Genomic DNA, 26,916 nt, shown 5'->3' with positions numbered 1-26,916 from the left:
CATGTTTTATGATGTTTCTAGCATATTACATATTAATTTTGGGGTAGATTGGACATTGCATGCCTGAGTTACAGCAAATTCATATTTAATTGCAGTAATAGGATGCTTTAACACTTAGCTAAGTATTTGATTGCATGTTTCTAGTATGTTGCTAACATGTTTAGCAGTTGGTGGCACTTTTTTATATGTTATTAGGAGTCCAGAATAGTGTTAAACGTCACTTCCTGTTGCCAGCAGGCAGCGCTATGACTATATCTGAATATGAGCATGGACTTGTGTTCAGGAGATAACTATTATCAAACGTGTGAAGTTTGGGGTAGATTGGACATTGTATGCCTAAGTTACAACAACTTCCTTTAGCATTTCTAACATGCTTTAGAACTTTAGAACTAGCTATGTGTTGCTAGCATGTTTCTTGCATGTTACATATTAAGTTTGGGGCAGATTGGACATCCCATGCCTGTGTTACAACAAATTCCTATTTAATTGCAGCAATAGCATGCTTTAACACTTAGCTAAGTGTTTGCTAACATGTTTCTAGTATGTTGTTAGCATGTTTAGCACTTGCTGGCACTTTTTTATATGTTATCAGGAGTCCACAACAGTGTTTAACATGTCACTTCCTGTTGCCAGCAGGCGGTGCTATTACTGTAACTGAATGAGCATGGTCATGTGTTCAGGACAGAACGCTTATCAAAAGTGTGAAGTTTGGCGCAGATTGGACATTGCCTTCTTGAGTAACAACAACATCCTGTTTCATTGAATTAGCACGCTTTAGCACTTAGCTAAGTATTGCAAGCATGTTTTAACATGTTTCTAGCATTTTTAGAAGTCAGTAGCATTTTTAACATGTTGCTAGAACGGCATCAACGTGTTAAACATGACACTTCCTGTTACCAGTAGGTGGTGCTATTACTATAACTGAATATTCTCATGTAGATGTGTTCAGGCCATGACTGTTATCAAACGTGTGAAGTCTGGGGCAGATTGGACATTCTGTGCCTGAGTTACAGCAAATTTCTATTTAATTGCAGTAATAGCATGCTTTAGCACTTAGCTAAGTGTTTGCTAACATGTTTCTAGTATGTTGTTAGCATGTTTAGCACTTGCTGGCACTTTTTTATATGTTATCAGGAGTCCACAACAGTGTTTAACATGTCACTTCCTGTTGCCAGCAGGTGGCGCTATGACTGTAACTGAATATGAGCATGGTCATGTGTTCAGGACAGAACGCTTATCAAAAGTGTGAAGTTTGGCGCAGATTGGACATTGCCTTCTTGAGTAACAACAACGTCATGTTGCATTGAATTAGCATGCTTTAGCACTTAGCTTAGTATTGTTAGCATGTTTTAACATGTTTCTAGCATGTTCAGAAGTCAATGGCATTTTTAACATGTTGCTAGAACGGCATCAACGTGTTAAACATGACACTTCCTGTTACCGGTAGGTGGCGCTATTACTATAACTGAATATTCTCATGTAGATGTGTTCAGGCCATGAATCTTATCAAACGTGTGAAGTTTGGGGCAGACTGGACATTCCGTGCCTGTGTTAAAGCAAATTCCTATTTAATTGCAGCAATAGCATGCTTTAGCACTAAGCTAAGTGTTTGCTAGCATGTTTTAGCATGTTTCTAGTATGTTGTTAGCATGTTTAGCACATGCTGGCACTTTTTTATATGTTATTATGAGTCCACAACAGTGTTTAACATGTCACTTCCTGTTGCCAGCAGGTGGCACTATGACTGTAACTGAATATGAGCATGGTCATGTGTTTAGGACAGAACGTTTATCAGAAATGTGAAGTTTGGCGCAGATTAGACATTGCCTTCTTGAGTAACAACAACATCCTGTTTCATTGAATTAGCATGCTTTAACACTTAGCTAAGTATTGCTAGCATGTTTTAACATGTTTCTAGCATGTTTAGAAGTCAATGGCATTTTTAACATGTTGCTAGAACAGCATCAACGTGTTAAACATGTCACTTCCTGTTGCCAGTAGGTGGCGCTATTACTATAACTGAATTTGAGCATGGACATGTGTTCAGGCCATGATTCTTATCAAACGTGTGAAGTTTGGGGCAGATTGGACATTCCATGCCTGAGTTACAGCAAATTCCTATTTAATTGCAGTAATAGCATGCTTTAGCACTTAGCTAAGTGTTTGCTAGCATGTTTTAGCATGTTTCTAGTATGTTGTTAGCATGTTTAGCACTTGCTGGCACTTCTTTATATGTTATTAGGAGTCCACAACAGTGTTAAACATGTCACTTCCTGTTGCCAGCAGGTGGCGCTATGACTATAAATGAATATGAGCATGGTCATGTGTTCAGGACAGAATGCTTATCAAACGTGTGAAGTTTGGAGCAGATTGGACATTCCATGCCTGAGTTATAGCAACTTCCTGTTTCATGGCGAAACATCAAAATTTGTCAGGCCGCCGAGGACCCGCCCTTCGACGAAAACTCAAGATCTTCGCAATTTAACGTCGCAAAGGCCTTAAGATTACACTCACCAAATTTGAAGATGATCAGATTAAAACTGTAGGAGGAGTTCGTTAAAGTACGAGGCATGAAAATGGCAAAAACTGCACAAAAATCTGAGAGGAAGTTGAAAATGGCTGACTTCCTGTTGTGTTTAGGGCTACGCTCCAAGAGACTTTTTTGTAGGTAGTAGGTCCTTACATGTATGTACCGAATTTCGTACACGTACGTGGAACATAGCGGGAGGCGCACTCCGTTGAACTTTTATAGGTGGCGCTATCGAGCCATTTTGCCCCGCCCAGTTCTGAAACCTATATCAGTTGTAAATTTTCGCCAGTTCTGACGCGTGTGCAAAGTTTCGTGACTTTTCGAGCATGTTTAGGCCCTCAAAAATGCGATTCAATGCGGAGAAGAATAATAATAATAATAATAATAATAATAATAATAATAATAAACAGAGCAATTCCAAGAGGGTCCTCACACCATCGGTGCTCGGGCCCTAATAATAAATATAGCTGCAAGCAGCAATTACCGGGGCCAAGCAGAATAAGACGACAAGACATTTCGACATGTTTGAAAGTGTCAGACCAACTGCAACAATGAGCAATTAAAGACATTTAAAGAGGATTTTAGGCAAAATGGCTGAAAAATCATAGAAACAATAATTAAAAATAATTTGTAATGGATTATCACTTTCAACCAATAGGTGGTGCAGTTTCAAAACTGATGTGATGTGGTCAGAGTGAAGTGACAATGACACATGCAAAGTTTGGTGTCAATATGTCAAGGCATTGCAGACATAAAGCCTGAATAATGCTTTTAGCATCATGCCTCAAATTTGCTGCTGCGCTATACGAAAACGGTTTCGTCAATTGACACGAAATCCATAACTTTTAGTCGGCACAGTCTGGAGATGATACAATTCGATTTTGGTGAAAATCGGACAAACGGTGTGGGAGGAGTTCGAAAAAGTAGATTTTGAATGAAAATAGCATTTTATATCACAAAACTGTATTGAAGTCAATGGGAATTTCATGTTTTGTTCTATTATAGCGCCACCAAGAGGCTCAGTCCCACAATTTTTTTTACGTGTCCTCAGAGTGAGCCCATACATATGTGTGTCAGTTTTGGTGAAAATATCTCAATTTGCTTTAGAGTTATAGACATTTATATGAAAAAACACGTAAAAAATGACTGACACAAGACTTTGTTTGAATTTTACTACCCCTAAACATCAATATTTTCGCATTTGGGCATTGGCGTATAGCTATCGACCTATGTTTCCAAACTTCTGACGGAGGTTTCGTCTCGATCGGACAATCGGTTTCGAAGATATAGCCAAATGTTTTTTAAGCGCTAAATCACAACGCTACACAAACCGTAAGGCGAAACCTAGCATGTTTGGTATCGTAGGACTCGGCAAGGTTTCAGGATACTAATTAGATGAGTCTCGTGAAAATAAGTCGACCACACCCAAAGTTATAAGCGTTTGAAAAAAAAAATTCACCACTAGGTGGCGCTGTTTCGAAACTTCTCAGGCTCATTCAGGGCATTGTGCTGATGACCCATACCACGTTTCGTAACAATCTGTTCATGCGTTCATAAAATACAGAATTTTAGCACAAAATTCAAAATGGCCGACAGCCAAAATGACCGATATGGTCAAATTGGATATCAGTCGACTCGGCATGTTGCCCTGAATCTAACGAGACCAATTGTATGATTTTTGGACAAACTGTTCAGAAGTTATAAGCAAAAATAGCCATTTTTCATAACTCCGGACCAGTAGGTGGCGCTGCGCCGAAACACAGCATGTAGCCTCAGGTCATGCTTGTGAGTACAAGTACCAAGTTTGGTCTGAATACGATAAACCGTTGCGGAGATACGGCCTTACGACTGTTTTTGCTAGCGCTACGTAAAATGTATTTGTGCGTTTATTGAAAACGGTTTGACGAATCCATTTGAATTCCATAACTTTTTGTCAGCACTACCTGAAGATGATCTGGTTCAATTTTCGTGCAAATCGGACAAACCGTCTAGGACGAGTTCGAAAAAGTAGCTTTTTTTGAAAATTCAAGATGGCGGCCATATTTTTATGACGTCAAATGACGTCATAGGGTGCAATCGAATCGCCATGAGCTCAGGAATCAGAGGAAAAAAGAATTTCGCTGATTGGCCTTACGGTTCAAAAGTTATTAGCAAAATAAAAGTGAAACTTTGGACAGGTGGTGGCGCTAGAGGGAATGACTTAGAAACACCAAAATTGGTGTATTTAATGTTGAGACGGTCCTCTATCAGAATGTCAAACCAAAACAACTTTCCCGCAATCGGTTCTATGGGCTGCCATAGACTCCCATGGCGGAAGAATAATAATAATAATAAATATAGCTGCAAGCAGCCATTACCGGGGCCAAGCAGAATAAGACGACAAGACATGGCTGAAGGTGTCAGATCAACTGCAACAATGAGCAATTACAGACATTTAAAGAGGATTTTAGACGAAATGGCTGAAAAATCATAGAAACAGTAATTAAAAATATAATTTAATTGATTATCACTTTCGACAAGTAGGTGGCGCAGTTACAAAACTGATGTGGTCAGAGTGAAGTGACAATGTCACATACAAAGTTTGTTGTCAATATGTCAAGGCATTGCAGAGATAAAGCCTGAATAGTGCTATTGGCATCATGCCTCAACTTTGCTGCTGCGCTATACGAAAATGGTTTCGTCTATCGACAAGAAATCCATAACTTTTAGTCGGCACGGTCTGGAGATGATACGATTAGATTTTGGTGAAAATCGGACAAACGGTCTAGGAGGAGTTTGAAAAAGTAGGTTTTGACTGAAAATCAAGATGGCGGACAGGAAGTTTGGCCAAATAAGGAAAACTTGGTATCTATGTTCTCGGCTTGACCCAAGGAATCTATTAAGCATTTCAATAGCCAGATTTATTCAAAAGTTATTAGCCTTTTTGGAAATTGTTACAACTTTTGACCACTAGGTGGCGCTGTCTCGAAATATTTTGGGTACCTTCAGGGGATGGTGCTGATGACACAATCTGAGTTTCGTAATATTAAACCAATGCATTTGTTTAGTATAGCATTTTATTTCACAAAATTGTATGGAAGTCAATGGGAATTTCATGTTTTGTTCTATTATAGCGCCACCAAGAGGCTCAGTCCCACCATTTTTTGTATGTGTCCTCAGAGTGAGCCCATACATATGTGTGTCGATTTTGGTGAAAATATCTCAATTATCTTCGGAGTTATAGACATTTATATGAAAAAACACGTAAAAAATGACTGACACATGACTTTAATTGGAATTTACTACCTCTAGACATCAATATTTTCGCATTTGGGCTGTAACGTTTAGTTAACAAGCTATGATTCCAAACTTCTGACGGTGGTTTCGTCTCGATCGGACAAACGGTTTCGAAGATATCGCCTAATGTTTTTTAAGTGCTAAATCACAACGCTACACAAACCGTAAGGCGAAACCTAGCATATTTGGTATCGTTGGACTCGGCAAGGATTCAGGAGTCTAATGAGATGAGTTTGGTGAAAATAAGTCGACCACACCCAAAGTTATAAGCATTTGAAAAATAAAATTCACCACTAGGTGGCGCTGTTTCGAAACTTCTCACGCTCCTTCAGAACATCGTGCTGATGACCCATACCGAGTTTCGTAACAATCCGTTCATGCGTTCTTAAAATACAGCATTTTAGCACAAAATTCAAAATGGCCGACAGTCAAAATGGCCGATATGGTAAAATTTTATATCAGTCGACTCGGCATGTTGCCCTGAATCTAACGAGACCAATTTTATGATTTTTGGACAAAATGTTCAGAAGTTATAAGCAAAAATAGCCATTTTTCATATCTCCGGACCAGTAGGTGGCGCTGCGCCGAAACGCAGCAGGTAGCCTCAGGTCATGCTTGTGATGACATGTACCAATTTTGGTCTGAATCCGATTAAGCGTTGCGGAGATACAGCCCTACGACTGTTTTCGCAAGCGCCACGTAAAATGTGTTCGAGCGTTATTCAAAAACGGTTTGACGAATCAATTTGAATTCCATAACTTTTTGTCAGCACTGCCTGAAGATGATCTGGTTCAATTTTCGTGCAAATCGGACAAACCGTCTAGGACGAGTTCGAAAAAGTAGCTTTTTCAGCCCACTAAAAATGGCGGCCATATTTATAAGCCGGAAAATGACGTCATAGGGTGCAATCGAATCGGCATGAGCTCGGGAATCAGAGGGAAAAATAATTTTGTTGATTGGCCAAACGGTTCAAAAGTTATTAGCAAAATAAAAGTGAAATTTTGGACAGGTGGTGGCGCTAGAGGGATTGGTTTTAAGACACCAAATTTGGTATGGTGACTTTTCGGACTGTCCTCTATCATTGTGCCAAATTTCATAACTTTCCCGCAATCGGTTCTATGGGCTGCCATAGACTCCCATGGCGGAAGAATAATAATAATAATAAATATAGCTGCAAGCAGCAATTACCGGGGCCAAGCAGAATAAGACGACAAGACATGCCAACATGTCTGAAAGTGTCAGACCAACTGCAACAATGAGCAATTAAAGACATTTAAAGAGGATTTTAGGCGAAATGGCTGAAAAATCATGTAAAAAGTGATTCAAAATATGATTTAATGGATTGTCACTTTTGACCAAAAGGTGGCGCTGTTACGAAATTGATGTGGTGTGGTCAGAGTAAGGAGACAGTGACACATACAAAGTTTTGTGTCAATATGTCGAGGCATTGCAGATATAAAGCCTGAATAGTCATTTTGGCATCATGCCTCAACTTTGCTGCTGTGCTATACGAAAACGGTTTCATCAATCGACACGAAATCCATAACTTTTTGTCGGCACAGTCTGGAGATGATACGATTCGATTTTGGTGAAAATCGGACAAACGGTCTAGGAGGAGTTCGAAAAAGTAGGTTTTGAATGAAAATCAAGATGGCGGACAGGAAGTTTGGCCAAATAAGGAAAACTTGGTATCTATGTTCTCGGCTTGACCCAAGGAATCTATTAAGACCAGTGGCATTTCAATAGCCACATGTATTCAAAAGTTATTAGCCTTTTTGGAAATTTTGTTATAACTTTTGACCACTAGGTGGCGCTGTTTTGAAATATTTTGGTTGCCTTCAGGGGATGGTGCTGAAGGAACATTCTGAGTTTCGTAATATTACACCAATGCATTTGTTTAGTATAGCATTTTATTTCACAAAACTGTATTGAAATCAATGGGAATTTCATGTTTTGTTCTATTATAGCGCCACCAAGAGGCTCAGTCCCACCATTTTTTTTATGTGTCATCAGAGTGAGCCCATACATATATGTGTCGATTTTGGTGCAAAAATCTCAATTTGCTTCGGAGTTATAGACATTTATATGTAAAAACACGTAAAAAATGACTGACACATGACTTTGATTGAATATTACTACCCCTAAACATCAATATTTTCGCATTTGGGCATTGGCGTATAGCTATCGACCTATGTTTCCAAACTTCTGACGGTGGTTTCGTCTCGATCGGACAAGCGGTTTCGAAGATATAGCCTAATGTTTTTTAAGCGCTAAATCACAACGCTACACAAACCGTAAGACGAAACCTAGCATGTTTGGTATCGTGGGACTCGGCAACGATTCAGGACTCTAATGAGATGAGTCTCGTGAAAATAAGTCGACCACACCCAAAGTTATAAGCATTTGGGAAAAAAAATTCACCACTAGGTGGCGCTGTTTCGAAACTTCTCAGGTTCCTTCAGGACATCGTGATGATGACCAATACCAAGTTTCGTAACAATTCGTTCATGCGTTCATAAAATACAGCATTTTAGCACAAAATTCAAAATGGCTGACAGTCAAAATGGCCGATATGGTCAAATTGGATATCAGTCGAATCGGCATGTTGCCCTGAATCTAACGAGACCAATTTTATGATTTTTGGACAAACTGTTCAAAAGCTATAAGCAAAAATAGCCATTTTCCATATCTCCGGACCAGTAGGTGGCGCTACGCCGAAACACAGCATGTAGCCTCAGGTCATGCCTGTGATGACATGTACCAAGTTTGGTCTGAATACGATAAACTGGTGCGGAGATAGAGCCCTACGACTGTTTTTGCAGGCGCTACGTAAAATTAGTTTGAGTGTTTTTCGAAAACGGTTTAACGAATCAATTTGAATTCCATAACTTTTGGTCAGCACTGCCTGAAGATGATCTGGTTCAATTTTCGTGCAAATCGGACAAACCATCTAGGACGAGTTCGAAAAAGTAGCTTTTAAGGACAATTCAAAATGGCGGCCATATTGTAATGACGAAAATGACGTCATAGGGTGCAATCGAATTGGCATGAGCTCAGGAATAAGAGAAAAAAAGAATTTTGTTGATTGGACTTACGGTTCAAAAGTTATTAGCAAAATAAAAGTGAAACTTTGGACAGGTGGTGGCGCTAGAGGGAATGACTTAGACACACCAAAATTGGTGTATTTAATGTTGGGACTGTCCTCTATCAGAATGTCAAACCATTACAACTTTCCCGCAATCGGTTCTATGGGCTGCCATAGACTCCCAGTCGGAAGAAACGGAAGAATAATAATAATAATAGGAACGGGAACAGATACAATAGGTGCCTACGCACCTTCGGTGCTTGGCCCCTAATAATAATAAGAACGCGAACAAAAACAATAGGTGCCTCCGCACCTTCGGTGCTTGGCCCCTAATAATAATAATAAGAAGAAACGGAACAGATACAATAGGTGCCTCCGCACCTTCGGTGCTTGGCCCCTAATAATAAACAGAGCAATTCCAAGAGGGTCCTCACACCATCGGTGCTCGGGCCCTAATTAAAGCTGCAAGCAGCGATGAAAGGGCCCTCGCACCCGTGCCATCAACACTCGGTGGCTTTAGGAAGACAGAGCATGGTTGGGCAATGCACATTTAAGGAGGTATATATAGTAAGAGTATGTCAAAGTCAGTTACAAAATGTTTCGTATAATGGTGTTAATAGCATGCTTCATGACTCAGCTAAGTGTTGCTAGCATGTTTAGTATGTTTCTAGCATGCTTAGTACACAATAATTATGTGGTTAGTACTGCATTACTGTGTTAACCATGTCATTTTATGTTGCCAGTAGTTGGGGCTATGTCTATATCTGAATATCGCTATGTAGATGTGTTCAGTGCAGGACTTTTATCAAACATGTGAAGTTTGGGGGAGATTGGACATTGTATGCTTGAGTTACAACAACTTCCTTTAGCATTTCTAGCATGTTTTATGATGTTTCTAGCATTTTACATATTAATTTTGGGGTAGATTGGACATTGCATGCCTGAGTTACAGCAAATTCATATTTAATTGCAGTTATATCATGCTTTAGCACTTAGCTAAGTGTTTGCTAGTATGTTTTAGCATGTCTCTAGTATGTTGGTAGGATGTTTAGCACCTACTGGCATTTTTTTATATGTTATTAGGAGTCCAGAACAGTGTTAAACGTCACTTCCTTTTGCCAGCAGGCGGCGCTATGACTATAACTGAATATGAGCATGGACATGTGTTCAAAAGATAACTCTTATCAAACGTGTGAAGTTTGGGGTAGATTGGACATTTTATGCTTAAGTTACAACAACTTCCTTGAGCTTTTATAGCATGCTTTAGAACTTAGCTAAGTGTTGCTAGCATGTTTCTTGCATGTTACATATTAAGTTTGGGGTAGATTGAACATCCCATGCCTGTGTTACAACAAATTCCCATTTAATTGCAGTAATATCATGATTTAGCACTTATCTAAGTGATTGATAGCATGTTTTAGCATGTTTCTAGTATGTTGTTAGCATGTTTAGCACATGCTGGCACTTTTTTATATGTTATTAGGAGTCCACAACAGTGTTTAACATGTCACTTCCTGTTGCCAGCAGGTGGCGCTATGACTGTAACTGAATATGAGCATGGTCATGTGTTCAGGACAGAACGCTTATCAAAAGTGTGAAGTTTGGGGCAGATTGGACATTGCCTTCTTGAGTAACAACAACATCCTGTTTCATTGAATTAGCATGCTTTAGCACTCAGCTAAGTTTTGCTAGTATGTTTTAACATGTTTCTAGCATGTTTAGAAGTCAATGGCATTTTTAACATCTTGCTAGAACGGCATCAACGTGTTAAACATGACACTTCCTGTTACCAGTAGGTGGCGCTATTACTATAACTGAATATTCTCATGTAGATGTGTTCAGGCCATGACTCTTATCAAACGTGTGACGTTTGGGGCAGATTGGACATTCCATGCCTGTGTTACAGCAAATTCCTATTTAATTGCAGCAATAGCATGCTTTAGCACTTAGCTAAGTGTTTGCTAGCATGTTTTAGCATGTTTCTAGTATGTTGTTAGCATGTTTAGCACTTGATGGCACTTTTTTTATATGTTTTTATATGTCCACAACAGTGTTTAACATGTCACTTCCTGTTGCCAGCAGGTGGCACTATGACTGTAACTGAATATGAGCATGGTCATGTGTTCAGGACAGAACGTTTATTAAAAGTGTGAAGTTTGGTGCAGAATGGACATTGCCTTCTTGCGTAACAACAACATCCTGTTTCATTGAATTAGCATGCTTTAGCACTTAGCTAAGTATTGCTAGCATGTTTTAACATGTTTCTAGCATGTTTAGAAGTCAATGGCATTTTTAACATGTTGCTAGAATGGCATCAACGTGTTAAATATGACACTTCCTGTTACCAGTAGGTGGCGCTATTACTATAACTGAATATTCTCATGTAGATGTGTTCAGGACAGAACGCTTATCAAAAGTGTGAAGTTTGGGGAAGATTGGACATTCCATGCCTGAGTTACAGCAAATTCCTATTTAATTGCAATAATAGCATGCTTTAGCACTTAGCTAAGAGTTTGCTAGCATGTTTTAGCATGCTTCTAGTATGTTGTTAGCATGTTTAGCACTTGCTGGCACTTTTTTATATGTTATTAGGAGTCCATAACAGTGTTAAACATGTCACTTCCTGTTGCCAGCAGGTGGCGCTATGACTATAACTGAATATGAGCATGGTCATGTGTTCAGGACAGAACTCTTATCAAACGTGTGAAGTTTGGGGCAGATTGGACATTCCATGCCTGAGTTACAGCAACTTCCTGTTTCATGGCGAAACATCGAAATTTGTCAGGCCGCCGAGGACCCGCCCTTCGACGAAAACTCAAGATCTTCGCAATTTAACGTCGCAAAGGCCTTAAGATTACACTCACCAAATTTGAAGATGATCAGATTAAAACTGTAGGAGGAGTTCGTTAAAGTATGAGGCCTGAAAATGGCAAAAACTGCACAAAAATCTGAGAGGAAGTTCAAAATGGCTGACTTCCTGTTGTGTTTAGGGCTATGCTCCAAGAGACTTTTTTGTAGGTATTAGGTCATTACATGTATGTACCGAATTTCGTGCACGTACGTGGAACGTTGCGGGAGGCGCACTCCGTTGAACTTTTATAGGTGGCGCTATCGAGCCATTTTGCCCCGTCCAATTCTGAAACCTATATCAGATGTAAATTTTCGCCAGTTCTGACGCGTGTGCAAAGTTTTGTGAGTTTTCGAGCATGTTTAGGCCCTCAAAAATGCAATTAAATGCGGAGAAGAATAATAATAATAATAATAATAATAATAATAATAATAATAAACAGAGCAATTCCAAGAGGGTCCTCACACCATCGGTGCTCGGGCCCTAATAATAATAAATATAGCTGCGAGCAGCGATGGCGGGCCCAAGCCGGTGGCACCGCCACCCTGGTGCCTTTAGTTACACTAAAGCCACCGGGGTGGCGGTGTCACCGGCTTGGGCCCTCCATCGCTGCTCGCAGCTATATTTATATATATATATATATATATATATATATATATATATATATATATATATATATATATATATATATATGTAACAAAAAAAATATAATATATACATTATATATGTAACAAAAAATAAATAAATAAATATAAATATATATATATATATATATATATATATATATGGCGAGGCGAGGAACGGGCAGAGAAGAGCGAACGTTTTTGGACATTCATCATATTGCATTGGTTTTCATTTCTTGTCCTCAAACCAAGCACTAATCTGTTTATTTTTAAGTCACACATTCTCCATTGATTAAAAAAGACAATCAAATGTATTTTTTAATGGTAGTATTATTTTATACAGAAATAAATTATTTATAATTCAGATGAGAATAAAGTTAGTGTTAATTAAAATTGTAAGGAAAACAAATATATTGATCTAAAATCTACCATCATTTGCTGCAAATAGGTTGACTATTTATATTTATTATTATATTTTATTACGGCTGTAATGAACCGGCTGCGATGTCAAGATTGCAATGCTGGAATGCACAGTGTGTGTGTGTGTGTGTGTGTGTGTGTGTGTGTGTGTGTGTGAGGCGTGGGCGCGATCGAACAGTGGAAACATAAAAACATAGGCTACTCCGTCAGTTTGTTCATACAGGACATCATTTAAACTGCACTGTGTTTACTTAGGGTGTATTCACACCTGCCTTGTTTGGTTCGATTGAATCGAACTCTAGTTCGTTTCCCCCCTTGGTGCGGACCTTTTGGGCAGGTGTGAATACAGCAATCGAACTCGGGTGCGGACCAAACAATCGAACCGAGACCCAGCTGAAGAGGTGGTCTCGGTACGGTTCCAAACGAACTCTGGTACGGTTCATTTACGGTGTGAACATGAACCGACCCAACTGCAGAAAACTGCGTCTTTTTTATTTGACTGCTCTTATGAGGATACTTAACAAAACTGACATTTTGGCATAATGGTGTCTTATTATACAGACATCCAAAGTCTCCCGGAAGTTCCGGCAGTCTCCCGCATGTCGATAGAAGCGCATGAATGCCCGCAAATCATTTAAAATCTCCGGAAATCTAGAGCGAGCGAGCAAGAGTGCGCGCACGGCAGAGAGAGGGAGCGAGAGACCTTGCGTGTGTGTGCCAGCTAGTGTGCCTCACGAAGCGCATGTGGGCCAGTGACAAATAAGGTTTTCAACTGATAAAAAATTCAAAAAGGTTAAAACTGCACATCAAAGTAGTTATTATCTTTATGGGGGTGTTTTTTACTTATTACTAAAATCTCAATTTTAAACAATGTATTTTAAGCGGTTTAACTGAGAATCATGTGACGACACCAGTCAAAATGTCATACGGGATAACGTTAATGCATTTTCTAAATATTACGATATTAAAACTTTTCAAATCAATAATACTTAATGAATATATAAAGTGATGCAGTAAACAATATTTGGAGCACAGAAAAAAATGTTTTGCACAACAATTTTTTCTCATTATATTGTGATTTCTTTAAACGTGACCCTACTTGTTCAAGTTCTTTACCCACATTTTAACACTGCAATGTGATTTAACCCCTTAGCTGTCACCCCCCTTTTTGAGAATGGACATTAAAATGCACTATTCAAGCTTAAATGGTTGTAATTCAACAATGCTTTGGAGTATAGACCTAAGTTTGGTCTTGTTTTAAAGGTAAAAAATAGCAGATTATTGCTGAGGTGAAAGCACTTAAAAAAATTAAAGTATGAAAAAGTTATGGAAGTTTAAATTTACATTAAATCAAATATAATTTATTTAATATTTTTATTTTATATAAAATATATATTTTACAAAATATGTTTTACAAAAAAATTACTATAAAATCAAAGCCATATATCTAACCAAGTTGTGTTCCAAATTTGAAGTTGATATCACAAAAAATGAAGTTCCCATGAGATTTTGTTTAGGCGTATTACCAAAAATAGCCACCGGGTGTCATTGAATTCCATTGAATTTTACTGTATGCATTCTACCACAACAAATTAATAAATTTCTGTCCAAATAACACTTCTGTCACAAAATATGGAACCTTGAGACTCAGACCTTTCTGACAATATGTGTTTTGTCAAGATTAGAAAATATTTTGATCATAAATTATGAAATATAATGATGCCCAAAAGGGGAGGAGCCTGATAAAATAATTTAGAGTACCGTTTCTATGGTAACACAATGTCCAATTTCAAAACAGTTTTCACAGGATGAATTCTGAGATCGTAAGCTTTCAAATGATACCTAATTTATGATAACTACTAAAATGTGTAATATAATAAAAAAAAGCGATAAAAAAAATTATATAATATTTTAGAGGATAATATATATATTATACTTTTTAGAAGATAATATTATTTTATCATTTTTTATTGACAAATACTAGATTATATATTTTCTAATGAAATTTTAGCATAAAAACCAACATATCAATTATTAAAAGTGTGTGCGTCAACTTTTTGTGACGAAGGTCAGAACTCCTGTTATTATGTAGATTTTTTGAGGTGCACTCTTGTCATAAATTCATCTATTTCTGTTCCTACATAATTTATAACAAAAAAACAGTCCTAAATATCTATTTAGGAGTCTTAGAACTTTCCAACGATATATAGTTTGTCATAATTAGATTAGGATTAAATAGCAATATAGGGAAGTAAAGTTAGGCGTCCCGTATACGGGACGGTGACAGTTAAGGAATGCGAAATGTCTGAAAATGTTTTACAGGACTTGGTATCATGTTATTATTGTTTCCTCAACTCCATGAAGTGAAATAATTCATTTCAATGGGAAAAAACAGCGTTATCCCGCCTGACTTAAGTTGTTACTCGGTATGACACCATATAAGTTAACACATGAATTGTCATTTTTACAACACTTAATAATGTTCATAAATAATTAATGTTTATGTTATGCAATGTTTTTCCAAGGAAATTAATTAGGCTCCACTGTAAAGAAATACAGATGTGGTTTTCAGTGTGTAAACTGTTACACACAAACTCAGTGTGGTTTCTTCCCAGATTTGGCAAGTATACAAATACATTTAAACATTTTTTTCATGTTTATGAATATCAGAACAGCACAACTTTTCAACATTAGGTTTAATTTAGTACTGAAAAGAACCGTGAATCATTTTATTGATGATCATAGTCACTCTACATCAATATTCATAAATAATGTAAATGGTTAAAGTAGGCGACCTTCACTCATTTCACTGAACATCATTTATTTGAACAACAAATTTACAAAAGCATGTAATTGAACAACATATTTATAAAGAAAAATCTTATTAATGGGTTGAAGTACCTTGAATCACTAAATTTCATTAGTTTCATTAAATGAACACTACATTTTTATAGACTTAAAGGGGCTGATTCCCCAATATGACAGGTTGGACAATAATTAAGTGTAATTGTAATTGAATATTAATATGAATTATATAATTTGCTAATATTTAACTAAACAATGTTAATGATATGTTAATATCACAATTTTAATGGAAATTATACAAATTAAAGCTGAAAACTGTATAATAATATATTGTCAAACAGAAAGTAACTGTTATCCTATATGACAAAATTGTTATCCGGTATGACAAAACTCAGTTTAAATCTTTATCAGGCAGTATTTTTGGCTACCTATAGAAATCTGCAACCTTTACCTTCAACTTCCAAATATGTAAATTCATGCTAAATAAACATATTTACATAAAATCCACATTATATATGTTATTTTAGCGTTATCCCATATGACACAGGATTTTACTACATAGTGTGCTAGTGAAGAAAAAGGGTGAGTTAAACACATTTTATGAAAGACATACTTACCTTTCACCATTGTTTGGGGGTCCATCAGGGTCTTCCTGATTGTGTAACATGCTGTCTCACATCGTGTCAAAATAAAATTCACAATAAAATTGCTCCAGTTTGCTTGTTATCCCGTATGACATTGGCTGACAGCCAGTTTTGGGACAGAATGCTCCAAAGCATAACAATTAACTGGATGTCATATTCTTTGTAATATTTAAATATATTGTTGTCAAGACTCATACAATAATGCCTGTGGAGGAGATGTTAGGGTTTATTCGATTTTTTACAGTTTGTTTGGCTTTTTTGTATGTCACTCTAAGGTCCGGACAGTTATCCGGTATGACATTATGTGACTATAATGTCTAATAATTCTTACACTTTGTAATACCCTCAATATATGTTTATATCATTTGATAAACAGAGATCAATTGATTCAATAAATGTGCTTTTTATTAAACATTTCCTTATTTTGACTTCATAAAGGGGTTTGGACATCAAAATTGCACGTCACGTCATTGGGCCATGTAAGGACCCAAGCAATCAATTGTCAGTGCGGGCGGGCTTTTATCTATACTACCATAGTTTCTTCATATTGCGTTTGTAAAGAATAACACCAAATCAGTAAAATAACAAATAGGCGATTACATTACGAAATATCTCCTGCTTTTTCTTTTTTTTTTTGCTTTTTTTTGCACTTCCTGCTTTTCCCTGCTTGAGAATTCCTGTCCAATGAATGGACGACCTTAGCACACGTGTGGTTTTGTTTACACATTTTGGTTCACTTGTAAAAAGAGCAGTGTGAAAACGAACCGTACCAAACAAAAAAAATCAACATTCTATTTGGTCCGGACCAAAGCAAGTGAACTATCGGACTTTCCTGGTGTGAATACACCCTTATATTTATGTACACTCGCAATAAAACACAACATTGTGCTTTTGTAAAAAAACATTCAAGCAATCCCACCCCCGAAATGGCGCTATTTTTTAAATGAAACTAAAATGCTCACGGCTGCATGGGCAATAACACGTCTACAGCGAGGAACGAGCAGAACAGAGTGAATGTTTTTTAGGATGTCCGTATTTCACTTTCGCTCATCATATACTCACCCTCATGTTGTTTTAATCCTTAATGAATTTCTTTCTTCTGCTGAACAGAAAGGAAGATATTTAGGAGAATGTCAGTAACCAGACAGTTTCTGATCCCATTGACTTCCATAGTAGGAAAAAAATGTATACTATGGAAGTCAATGAGACCAGAAACTGTCTGGTTACTGACATTCTTCTAAATATCTTCCTTTCTGTTCAGCAGAAGAAAGAAATTAATAAAGGATTGAAACAACATGAGGGTGAGTATATGATGACAGAATTTTCCATTTAAAGTGGAGTATCCCTTTAAGTTAGCGATTTAAAAGCCCCCGCCGCGGTGTCACACATCAATTAACCAGTGGGAAAAAATTCTCAGTCACATCGCTATTATATTTATATATAAATACAATATACAATGGGCCTACCTGATTTTGAACACAAGAGGGCAGTATAGCCCTATGTATGACTTTTTTTTTTTTTACTAAATAGCGCATTCTGGCTGATTTTAAACTTGTACATAATTCTTGAATTGAAAAAAACTGAATAAACCCAAAACTAGTTCTGTTTCGGTTTAGTTCTGATATTTGTATAATTTTATATAAAAATAAATGGTGTATAATTAAATTTTAAGAAGATATGAGATGTTTTCTGAATCCTTTTTTGACATTATTTTAATCCCTCGCCATGTCAAAACCGTTTGAAATATTTAATATCCGTTCACAATTTAGCATCTTTAATGTATTTTCATCGTGTTAAAAAAGTTTGGTGTGAATAAAAAAAAAAACACTTAGCAGGAGTGGGTAAAAAGCAGAGGCTGAATTTGCAAATAAATTCACATTCAAACCAAAATATCTGACTTCCTATTGGTCGAAGCTAATAACTGTATATTAGAAAGTTGTCCGGCTCGATGAGACCAATGTACGTACTGATTTTTAAAACTGTGGGTAAAACTAACCCCCCCACTTTTGTCAAAAGCATTTTGAAAGTGACACACTTCCTGCTGCCAGTTGGTGGCGCTATAACTTTGACTCACAATAGTTACATCCATCTGATCGGCCTCTTACCACGAACACACTGGTGAAGTTTCATCAAGATCAGTTAATGTATGCAGAAGTTATACCACTTCGTGTTTCTCTTTTCTCGCCATAAATTCGTTTCCTCGCCACGGCCAAACCGTTCGAGATATCAAAAATCCGTCCGCAATTTAGAATCCTCAATGTCTTGACTTCATGCACACCGAGTTTGGTGGGGATTGGATGAATTCTCTAGGAGGAGTACTTCGCATTCCACAGCAAGCGTTTTCCAAACAACCCATAATAGCCGACTTCCTGTTGGGCTGGCGTAAAACTTGACCAGGGGAAAGTTGTTCGGCCCGATGAGATCTATATGTGTACCGAGTTTCATATTAATTAATGCAAGCGTGTTTGATCTATGGACCAAGTTTTGGGACCCCCGTTCAAGGGGGCGCTGTTGAGCCCCCCTGCCACGCCCGGGTACCAGCTTCAGCCCGTCCCTGATGGCAGGGGGTTCTGACTTGTGTGCAAAGTTACAAGAGTTTTTGAGCACGTTAAGGACCCCAAAAGCCCCTGAAACCTTGATTAACAATGTAAAAGCAATAGTCAAATCCCCCCCTCCCCTCACACACACAGAGACACAGAGAGAGGGAGAGAAAATTCTTCAGAATATCCACATTCAAACCAAAATATCTCTCTTCCTGTTGGTCAGAGATAGTTCATGTAAATTAGAAAGTTGTCCGTCTTGATGAGAACAATACACATACCAAGTTTTGTTGCTGTTGATAAAACTAACCCCCCCACTTATGACTAAAGGTGGCGCTACTGAGCCCCTCACCACGCCCGTTTCTGAAACTTTGCACATGTCTACTGGCTAATAAATGTGATGTGTCTGTCGAGTTTCATCCAATTTCAAGTATGTTAAGAGTCTCAAAAGCATCAAAAAAGAATATTAAAGTTTGAAGCGTTGCCATGGCAACAGTATTAAAGATATCAAAAATCCTTTCACAGGTCTACATCTGCCGTGTGTTTACATTATACACATAAAGTTTGAAGCAAATCGGGTAAAAATAAGAGGGTGATTTCAAAGCATTTTGAAAGGGACACACTTCCTGTTGCCAGTTGGTGGCGCTATAACTTTGACTCACAATAGTCACATCCATGTGATCGACCTCTTACAACGAACACACTGCTGAAGTTTAATCAAGATCAGTTAATGTATGCAGAAGTTATAACACACTTCCTGTTTCCATTATTCGCCATAAATTCGTGTCCTCGCCACAGCCAAACCGTTCGAGATATCAAAAATCCGTCCGCAATTTAGCATCCTCAATGTCTTGACTTCATGCTGACTGAGTTTGGAGGCGAATGGATGAATTCCCTAGGAGGAGTACATTAAATTCCACAGCATGCGTTTCCAAACAACCCATAATAGCCGACTTCCTGTTGGGCTGGCGTAAAAAGTAAAAGTACGAAAGTTGTTTGGCCCGATGAGATCTATATGTGTACCAAGTTTCATATTATTACATGCAAGCGTGTTTGATTTATGGACCAAGTTTTCGGACCCCGTTCCAGGGGGCGCTGTCGAGCCTCCCTGCCACGCCAGTGTCCCAGCTTCAGCCCGGCCCTAATGGCCGCGGGTTCTGACCTGTGTGCAAAGTTTCAAGAGTTTTCGAGCACGTTAAGGGCCCCAAAAGTGCCCGAAAGGTTGAAAAAAAAATAATAAATATAGCTGCGAGCAGCGATTGCGGGCCCAAGCCAGTGGCACCGCCACCCCGGTGCCTTTAGTTACCTAAAGGCACCGGGGATGGCGGTGCCACCGGCTTTGGCCCTCCATCGCTGCTCGCAGCTATATTTATATATATATATATATATATATACACACACACACACACACACACACATATATATATATATATATATATATATATATATATATATATATATTTATAAGACAGAAAATATTACTTGTATTACCTTATTCTGATTTTATGATACACTCAAAATATTCCACAACAAATCCTTTAAATTTAATGTAAAAATAAAAACGAAAGTAAGCAGTGTTGGTCTCACGTAACCCTCTCATTAGAATCAAAATGTTTCAATTTTTGCGATGTATTTGGATGCTAAACTATTCTTTATTATAGGCTTTGTACTTCACTCGTGTTCCAATATCGATGGAAAAAATCATCCTCTTCACACGCGCAAAAATGTTCTTGGAAACATCACAGTGGAGCTCTGCTTACTGTGAATGGTACAGATTGTACTACTGACTATTTAAACAGAGCAGTGTAATTCGTTTATGTTAGGTTGACTATTTTTATTATTATATTGTATTAGGGCTATAATGAATGTCAAGATTGCAATTCTGGAATGTGTGTGTGACGCGGTTGCGGTTGAACAGTGGACACAAAAACATAAATAAAATGTTTTAGTTAATTCCTACATCCATAGGAATACATTGAAAATGCTCGCTCTACTCCGCACCATTATCAATGTCTGTGCGGACGTCTGTATTTTATTAGTATATAGTATACTATAGTTAGCGATTTAAAAGCCCTCAGCGGTGTCACATGTCGATTAACCGGTGGGAAAATTTTATCACAGTCACATCCCTAATATATTTATATATAAATACAATAGGCCTACCTGAAAGAGAATTTTACTTGCCCGACCAAAGTATAGCCTGATTAGAACGTCAATAACAAAAAAATAACTTGGGAATCACTAAAACGAGAGATTATTCTAATTTCATTACATTCATTTTAAGTTGCAATCAGCAGTTAATAATAAATGTATTACTGATCAATGGTAACAAGGTTGCACTGCTGAGGCTCATGCTGCTTCTCCAGGAGAATTGTAAACAAATGAGCGCAGCACACAAAAAAGCAACCCAGTTAACAACATACTGACTATAAAAATTACAAATATGGAGTTTTTATATATTTTATAACATATGATAGAGTTAAGCAACCTCACTTGACGAGTAGGCAACTATTTCCTGAATACAATCACGATTGAAACTGTGACATTGATTTCATACAACAGGTTAATAAACAGTTACAATTAAGTCACTTACATTTTAGATGCAATATTGACTGTTTTTGTTCTGTTTCAGCAGCAAAAATAATTAAACAAAGATCACAGCAACTTGTTTTCTCATTACTGAATGATTCAGCATTTTGAAACGAATCGCTTGACTCAAAGATTCAATGGTCAATCCATAAACATCTGTCTCAATCATGAATGACTCAGTCATTGGAATGAATCGTTTGAACGAATGAATCAATGACTCGCTCATTAAGATGGTCGCCTGGCGACACCTAACGGCGGTTTAGTGTTATGTTTAAAAGTATCATTCTTTCCAACGTGCACCATTATCAATGTCCGTGCGGACGTCCGTTTTTTTACTTTCACTTTTATATTAGCGATTTAAAAGCACCCGCTCGTGTCACACGTCGCTTAACCGATGGGAAAATATCCTCACAGTCATATACCTAATAAATTTATATTTAAATACAATAGGCCTACCTAGTAAAACGTTTTATATACTATTTTGATATCCTTTTGGACACAAGAGGGCAGTATAGCCCTATGTTTGCTTTTTTGTTGAAACAAATAGCACTAAATAGCCTGTTTTTAACTTTTTCATACTTTTTGAATTGCAAAAACAGAATAAAATAGGTTTAGTTCTAATATTTGTATAATTTTATATAAAAATAAATGGTGTATAATTAAATTTTAAGAATATATGAGATGTTTTCTGATTCCTTTTTTGACATTATTTTAATCCCTCGCCATGTCAAAACCGTTTGAAATATTTAATATCCGTTCACAATTTAGCATCTTTAATGTATTTTCATCATGTTGAAAAAGTTTGGTGTGAATAAATAAACCACTTAGCAGGAGTGGGTAAAAATTCAGAGGCTGAATTTGCAAATAAATCCACATTCAAACCAAAATATCTGACTTCCTGTTGTTCAGAGCTAATAACTGTATATTAGAAAGTTGTCCGGCTCGATGAGACCAATGTACGTACTGATTTTTAAAACTGTGGGTAAAACTAACCCCCCCACTTTTGTCAAAAGCATTTTGAAAGTGACACACTTCCTGCTGCCAGTTGGTGGCGCTATAACTTTGACTCACAATAGTCACATCCATGTGATCGGCCTCTTACAACGAACACACTGCGGAAGTTTCATCAAGATCAGTTAATGTATGCAGAAGTTATAACACACTTCCTGTTTATCTTTTCTCGCTATAAATTCGTTTCATCGCCACGGCCAAACCGTTCGAGATATCAAAAATCCGTCCGCAATTTAGCATCCTCAAAGTCTTGACTACATGCACACCGAGTTTGAAGGGGACACGGTGAATTTTCTAGGAGGAGTATTTCACATTCCACAGCAAGCGTTTTCCAAACAACCCATAATAGCCGACTTCCTGTTGGGCTGGCGTAAAACTTGACCGGGGTAAAGTTGTTCGGCCCGATGAGATCTATATGTGTACCGAGTTTCATATTAATTCATGCGAGCGTGTTTGATATATGGATCAAGTTTTAGAACCCCGTTCAAGGGGGGCGCTGTTGAGCCCCCCAGCCACGCCCGGGTACCAGCTTCAGCCCGGCCCTGATGTCCGTGGGTTCTGACCTGTGTGCAAAGTTTCAAGAGTTTTTGAGCACGTTAAGGACCCCAAAAGCCCCTGAAACCTTGATTAACAATATAAAAGCAATAGTCAAATCCCCCCCTCCCCTCACACACACACAGACACAGAGAGAGGGAGAGAAAATTCTTCAGAAAATCCACATTCAAACCAAAATATCTCTCTTCCTGTTGGTCGGAGATGGTTCATGTAAATTAGAAAGTTGTCCGTCTTGATGAGAACAATACACATACCAAGTTTTGTGATTCTAGGAAAAACTAAACCCCCATTTTTGACTAAAGGTGGCGCTACTGAGCCATTCCACCACCCCCGTTTCTGAAACTTTGCACATGTCTACTGGCTAATAAATGTGATGTGTCTGTTGAGTTTCATGCAATTTCAAGTATGTTAAGAGTCTCAAAAGCATCAAAAAAGAATATTAAAGTTTGATGCGTTGCCACGGCAACAGTATCTAAGATATCAATAATCCTTTCACAGGTTTACATCTGCCGTGTGTCTACATTGTACACATAAAGTTTGAAGCAAATCGGGTAAAAATAAGACACTGATTTCAAAGCATTTTGAAAGTGATGTACTTCCTGCTGCCTGTTGGTGGCGCTATAACTTTGACTCACAATAGTCACATCTGTGCGATCGGCCTCTTACAACGAACACACTGCTGAAGTTTCATCAAGATCAGTTAATGTATGCAGAAGTTATAACACACTTCCTGTTTCATTTTTTCGCCATAAATTTGTTTCCTCGCCACGGCCAAACCGTTCGAGATATCAAAAATCCGTCCGCAATTTAGCATCCTCAATGTCTTGACTTCATGCACACCGAGTTTGGAGGTGAATCGATGAATTCCCTAGGAGGAGTACATTAAATTCCACAGCATGCGTTTCCAAACAACGTTAAATATCCAACTTCCTGTTTGGCTGGCGTAAAACTTAGAGCACGAAAGTTGTTCGGCCGGATGAGATCTATATGTGTACAGAGTTTCATATTATTACATGCAAGCGTGTTTGATTTATGGACACGTGTTCGGATCCCGTTCCAGGGGGCGCTGTCGAGCCCCCCTGCCACGCCCGAGTACCAGCTTCAGTCCGGCCCTGATGGCCGCGGGTTCTGACGTGTGTGCAAAATTTCAAGAGTTTTCGAGCATGTTAAGAGCCCCAAAAGTGCCCGAAAGGTTGACAAAATAATAATAATAATAATAATAATAATAATAAATAATCCTACCGGAAACAATAGGGCCTTCGCCCTTTCAGGGCTTGGGCCCTAATAAAATATAGCTGCGAGCAGCGATTGCGGGCCCAAGCCGGTGGCACCGCCACCCCGGTGCCTTTAGTTACCTAAAGGCACCGGGGATGGCGGTGCCACCGGCTTTGGCCCTCCATCGCTGCTCGCAGCTATATTTATATATATATATATATATATATATATATATATATATATGTATATATATAAATATCTATATATATACATATATATATATGTATATAAATATCTATATATACACACACACACACACACACATATATATATATATATATATATATATATATATATATATATATATATATATATATATATATATATATACTTATATATATATACGTATATATATATATATATAAATATAAGACAGAAAATTTTACTTGTTTTACCTTATTCTGATTTTATGATACACCCAAAATATTCCACAACAAATCCTTTAAATTTAATGTAAAAATAAAAACGAAAGTAAGCAGTGTTGGTCTCACGTAACCCTCTCATTAGAATCAAAATGTTTCAATATTTGCGATGTATTTGGATGCTAAACTATTCTTTATTATAGGCTTTGTACTTCACTCGTGTTCCAATATCGATGGAAAAAATCATCCTCTTCACACGCGCAAAAATGTTCTTGGAAACATCACAGTGGAGCTCTGCTTACTGTGAATGGTACAGATTGTACTACTGACTATTTAAACAGAGCAGTGTAATTCGTTTATGTTAGGTTGACTATTTTTATTATTATATTGTATTAGGGCTATAATGAACAGGCTGCGATGTCAAGATTGCAATTCTGGAATGTGTGTGTGTGTGTGTGACGCGGTTGCGGTTGAACAGTGGACACAAAAACATAAATAAAATGTTTTAGTTAATTCCTACATCCATAGGAATAAATTGAAAATGCTCGCTCTACTCCGCACCATTATCAATGTCTGTGCGGACGTCTGTATTTTACTAGTATATAGTATACTATAGTTAGCGATTTAAAAGCGCTCAGTGGTGTCACACGTCGATTAACCGGTGGGAAAATGTTATCACAGTCACATCCCTAATATATTTATATATAAATACAATAGGCCTACCTGAAAGAGAATTTTACTTGCCCGACCAGAGTATAGCCTGATTAGAACGTCAATAACAAAAAAATAACTTGGGAATCACTAAAACGAGAGATTATTCTAATTTCATTACATTCATTTTAAGTTGCAATCATCAGTTAATAATAAATGTTGTACTGATCAATGGGGTTGCACTGCTGAGGCTCATGCTGCTTCTCCAGGAGAATTGTAAACAAATGAGCGCAGCACACAAAAAAGCAACCCAGTTAACAACATACTGACTATAAAAATTACAAATATGGAGTTTTTATATATTTTATAACATATGATAGAGTTAAGCAACCTCACTTGACGAGTAGGCAACTATTTCCTGAATACAATCACGATTGAAACTGTGACATTGATTTCATACAACAGGTTAATAAACAGTTACAATTAAGTCACTTACATTTTAGATGCAATATTGACTGTTTTTGTTCTGTTTCAGCAGCAAAAATAGTTAAACAAAGATCACAGCAACTTGTTTTCTCATTACTGAATGATTCAGCATTTTGAAACGAATCGCTTGACTCAAAGATTCAATGGTCAATCCATAAACATCTGTCTCAATCATGAATGACTCAGTCATTGGAACGAATCATTTGAACGAATGAATCAATGACTCGCTCATTAAGATGGTCGCCTGGCGACACCCAATGGCGGTTTAGTGTTATGTTTAAAAGTATCATTCTTTCCAACGTGCACCATTATCAATGTCCGTGCGGACGTCGGTTTTTTAGTTTCACTTTTATATTAGCGATTTAAAAGCACCCACTCGTGTCACACGTCGATTAACCGGTGGGAAAATATCCTCAGACACATACCTAATAAATGTATATTTAAATACAATATTGGCCTACCTGGTAAAAAGTGTTATATACTATTTTGATGTCCTTTTGGACACAAGAGGGCAGTATAGCCCTATGTTTGCTTTTTTGTTGAACCAAATAGCACTAAATAGCCTGTTTTTAACTTTTTCATTCTTCTTGAATTGCAAAAACAGAATAAAATGGGTTTAGTTGTGATATTTGTATACTTTTATATAGAAATAAATGGTATATAATTACATTTTTAGAAGATTTTTAGTGTTTCCTTTTTGGACATTAATCCCTCGCCGTAGCAAAACCGTTTGAGATATTTATTATCCATTCACAACTTAGCATATTTAATGTAGTTTCATCATGTTGAAAAAGTTTGGTACGAATAAAATAAATAGTTTAAGAGGAGTGGCTAAAAATTCAGAGGCTGATTTTGCAAAAAAATTCACATTCAGACCCAAATATCTGACTTCCTGATGGCCAGAGCTATTGAATGTAAATTAGAAAGTTGTCCGGCTTGATGAGAACAATATAAAAACTATTTTTTCTTTACTGTAGTTAAAACTAACCCCCCCACTTTTGTCTAAAGCATGTTGAAAGTGACACACTTCCTGCTGCCAGTTGGTGGCGCTATAACTTTGACTCACAATAGCTACATCCATCTGATCGGCCTCTTACCACGAACACACTGCTGAAGTTTCATCAAGATCAGTTAATGTATGCAGAAGTTATTCCACTTCCGTGTTTCTCTTTTCTCGCCATAAATTCGATTCCTCGCCACAGCCAAACCGTTCGAG

This window comes from Rutilus rutilus (assembly GCF_951802725.1).
Source record: "Rutilus rutilus genome assembly, chromosome: 12".
Lineage (NCBI taxonomy): Eukaryota > Metazoa > Chordata > Actinopteri > Cypriniformes > Leuciscidae > Rutilus > Rutilus rutilus.
Note: the sequence above shows the minus strand (reverse complement) of the source record.